General features: G+C 35.4%; 1 long non-coding RNA gene across 1 annotated transcript; it reads right to left on the reverse strand.

Annotated features, from left to right (window-relative positions):
* Positions 1-2,878: 2,878 nt before the first annotated feature.
* LOC142531962 (uncharacterized) lies at positions 2,879-3,246 on the reverse strand. Its single transcript, XR_012816425.1, has 2 exons — positions 3,172-3,246; positions 2,879-3,083 (listed from the first exon to the last, which is right to left on the reverse strand). It is a non-coding gene; the product is annotated as an uncharacterized LOC142531962 (long non-coding RNA).
* Between the last annotated feature and the right edge of the window lie 1,280 nt (positions 3,247-4,526).

Consider the following 4,526-nt stretch of genomic DNA (forward strand, 5'->3'; position numbering starts at 1 on the left):
CACCTCAAAATTATATGTGCTTGTCAAGCTATTACACATTAAGAGTATTGGTCGATGGAGTAATGAATCATTTGATATGTTGCTACAACTGTTGAAATAAATTTGAATATATGAATATATATGGATGCAGTTGTTTATACAAAATATTTTGTTCAAAACACTTGTTCCATATTTCATATTTTATTAATAATGCTATCTTTAATATAATAACAAATTCATATCAAATAATTATTATAAATTTCAGCACAATTATAAATATTTTTTAATGAAGGTAATTAATGATTTAATGAGAGGTAATTTTATAGTTAAATCGATTTTTAGTGAGGGGCTAATAACTAATAATTATAGTAAATTTCATTAATAAAATAACTTATAGTGAGAGGTAAATAATGATATAATGAGGAGATGTGTTGTCATTAAAATATTATTTAATGAGAGGCAAATGGTAGTATAATGACGAAATTTTTCGTCATTTATATTCATTTTAATGACGGTATAATCTCATCGTTAAATATGTTATATCAATAATGACAGGATCTCATTACCATCATTAATTACTTTTACTTAGGAGGGCAGTAATGAAGGTACATGACGGGAATTTTCCCGTCATTAAAATTAATTTATGACGGGTTTTGGACATTTAAAATCCCGTCACTATAGATCAATTTTCTTGTAGTGGAACATGGTGAATCATAACATTTGGACCTGCTTCTGATATTATTGTGCCATAAGCCACCACGTTTTCGCAATCTTTTACAGCCAGGTGACATTTTTTCCCCTTTCAAGAACAAAAAGACATGATATATTTTTATATGGAGGTGAATAGAATTTAATTGACATTAAATTCAGAGACATACAACCTTCGTATTTGAAGTGCCGCAATCATAAACTTCTTCCACATCATATGTGGGGACCCGGACGCTAATCAATTTTTAATCGTCATCAGGATCAATTTATTAATCAAGTAATTAGGGTCATAAATTTTTTTCTTTTTAAAATGCGGAATGTAGTGAAATCAAACTAATATACAACTCAGTATAAAATAAAGTACAAATCCTGTACCGTCTACAAATCAGTAAAACTAAGGTTTAACATCTAAATATCAAGTGTCCAAACTCTATATACATCAAAGTCCGAAGTCTCCACTCTATCACGATCTCTCCTCATCTCCTAGACCCTGATCCTGTCCCACCTGTTGTCATGTACACATACAAACAAGACAACAGCCGGATAACTCCGGTGAGAATATAATCCCAGTATAAATCAACGAAACATGCAATCATATGATAAACATAGAAGCATGGATAGATAACAGCAATATATATCAAAAGCTTAAACATAATCAATATCAAACTGTCGACAATGCTCGTGACTCCACGACTCAGACTAGACTCAATCCTAGTCTAGGGATCCCGGTTTCCAGATGTTGGCATTCCTATATCGACCAACAGTAATAGAAAAGACTCCAGTTCTATCCACGTCGATATAACCAGACATCCAGTGTCCTGACCTAACCGTCATGGACTGTGGCTCTATCGCCAATATCCTACCTTGTGACATCGTGCAATGTGCCCGTGGCGATCCCACCACTATCAGGAACTTCTGTCACAAGATTACTTGTCTAATACCTGCTGTCTATAAATCAAGAGAACAAGTATATCAATCAAATCAATGCAAATATCACTGCAATAAAATAAAGTATGTGCTTTAGGGAAACTCAAGTCTAAACCGACTCAAGTTGATCTCCCAATACCACATTGAATTATACCTTTCGTTTGTGGTCTCGGTCTGACGCAATCTCAGTTCTGAACTCAAGACTATCTCTGTAAATCTGAAACGACATGTCGAGAATCATAATATCAATATTCTATTCTCAATTCAACACTGAATCTGATTAATCTGGATTTAATCCAATTCACGACAGAACGACACAATCTCAGTACCCCCGTCAATACGAAATCGCCAGACATCAATTACAAATCATAACTCATATCCGATATAATCTGTAATTCGTTCATAATCCAAATCTGTCCGATTTCAAATTAATATAATCAGAAAATCATAACAATTCCATCATCAGTCCGTTTCTTAATCTGACTTCGATTCTATGATGTCTGCTATGTCAAGAGCACTATATATGAATCCCATTCAATTCTGACAATATCATAATTTCAAAGCATGTCAAAACGTAGCAAAACATACGTCAAGTTGTAGCCTACGTTGATAGGATTATAGTACTGAAGTCAGATTACAATTCGGACGGACGGGTTTCTCACAAAAGGCGTAAGGATTTTCAACACATACAGGAACCTTTTCTCGATTCTTCTCTTTTCTTTCTACTGAAGGAAACAAACGTATATATGTATATATATATCCTAAGTTGCATGTTTCAGCAACGTGTCATTTTTTTCTTGAATCTCGGTTGACGCTCGGGCGGTGCAAAACTACCGCTCGGGCGCGGCATTCTCTGTCCATGCGCTTGTTTATTATGCACTGGCGCTCGGGGGGTCACAACATACTGCTCGGGCGCCGGGTCCTCTGCCCAAAACATGCTCATGTTGAACATTGGCGCTCGGGCGGTTATTTTCTACCGCTCGGGCGCCAATAGTTCTGTCTAAAAATTGCACCCTTCATATGCTTTGGCCAATCTGGTCTCGTAATAGCCCGTCTATAATTATATCAATTCGTAATCAATAATCTCATATTAACAGAATCAAAATCTCGGGCATTACATCATCTGACAATTTTGAGTCCTTCACTCCTGAGAACTTGTTTGATGCTACAGTCTCGGAAGATCGATCATTGATTAATGGAATCACAGCAGCAAGTTGAGACCTCAGCATCTCCAATTCAGCTTTCAAACTTTTAGTCTCCTCCGATTGTGCTTTTACATTTTCAATCACAGCTTTTGAGATTGTTTCTCTCTTCTTTCTTGGAGTTTTAAAGTATACTTGTGGTTTTACGAAACCTCCCACACCTCGAACCCTTCCATAGTGTTCTTGGCTTCCTAAGGCAGCGGTTAACACGTCATTCATTCCAGAAGATTTGAACTCTCCTTTGCCTTTCTTTTCCAACAATTCATCCTACAATTGGAGACATGACAAATCAATTCACAAACTACAGTGTTATTTAACTAGACAATATGGCGATTGAATAAAACTAAACATTTACAATTTTTTCAGCTACTTCTGATGTCTCCGAACATGTTATGTTGCCAGATTTGTCTTCTCGAGCTTTACGCCAAAGAACAGATCTATCAACTTCCTCATCTTCAGCAACCAATTTTTGTTCCGCTACAATTTCAAAACTCATATGTTTAATAACATGAAGAACATGCTAAAAATTACAAACATATTGCTCTGTTTCTTACCAGTTCAGCCTCCAAGCCGATGTAACCCTTGCGAGACATTATGTGGTGATATTTACAATGCATGGTCTATTGTTTTTGTTTTTCATGAGTAACCTGCATCATTATGTTGGCTCAGTTAAGTATTGAATTTACTAAATTTGTGAGGAAACATATCAATTATTAAAGTACCTCCCATGATGGATCCAGTCTTGCATCCACAAATGCTTTTCAATCCGCTAGTGGGAGTTGATATTGACTTGGTGGAGAAATCAACTTTTCAGGATTATCTTTGTTCGGCCAAACAAATCTACTAGTCAATTTGTTTTTGAAATCTCGTCACTTTTGAGATGCTGAATTCATCACAGCATACACACTTTGTGGCGCTAGTTCAAAGACATTCTGCAACAAAAAGAGATTAGTTAGAGGTGCAAGTATGACTGTAAATTCAAATTGAAGCTTGTGCTTACCGAAATCTCTTCTCACAGTTTTTGTTTTATGTTTTCTGGAATTTCAGGCCATGACTTTATACTGATTGGCACCATGGCTCTAGCAATAGAACCAATGTATGATTGTAAAGCCCTTCCATTTGCATTGTATGCTGGCCGCCGCATGTCATCATAATCAATCTTTGCTTTTTTCCCCCATCTGGCAGTAGCAATTAGTTTACCCATCAACGTAGGGCCTCGCTTGTTCCTCTGCACATCTACAGGATGTTCTTGTCCATCAGTAAGTACAGGGTGCTCTGCATTAGTAACTTCATTTAGCTTATCATCATGTACTCCTTGTATCATCTCAACTGTAGCATTTGTTTCCTTTTTTACGACCCATTGAGCATTTTTCTACATATTTACATGAATGAAACCAATGTTAAAACCTACACAATAACATTAACCATTAAAATAACATAAACAATAATTCTAATAAGACATGTATAAACATGACATAAATAATAACAGAAACAATAATAACATAAATAATAAACATGACTTGTAGAAACCTGACATAAATAATAAACATGACATAAATAATAGCAATGAGGTTATGTTTATAGTATAACAAAAAACACGACATAAAAATGAAAAACATCATTTTTTCTTGTTCGTTTCCCAGCCACCCTCAGTTTCTGATCTAAAGTAACTTTCATGAGCCGGAATACAATGAGTATCAACATCATCAA

This window comes from Primulina tabacum, chromosome 17 (assembly GCF_025594145.1).
Source record: "Primulina tabacum isolate GXHZ01 chromosome 17, ASM2559414v2, whole genome shotgun sequence".
Taxonomy (NCBI): domain Eukaryota; kingdom Viridiplantae; phylum Streptophyta; class Magnoliopsida; order Lamiales; family Gesneriaceae; genus Primulina; species Primulina tabacum.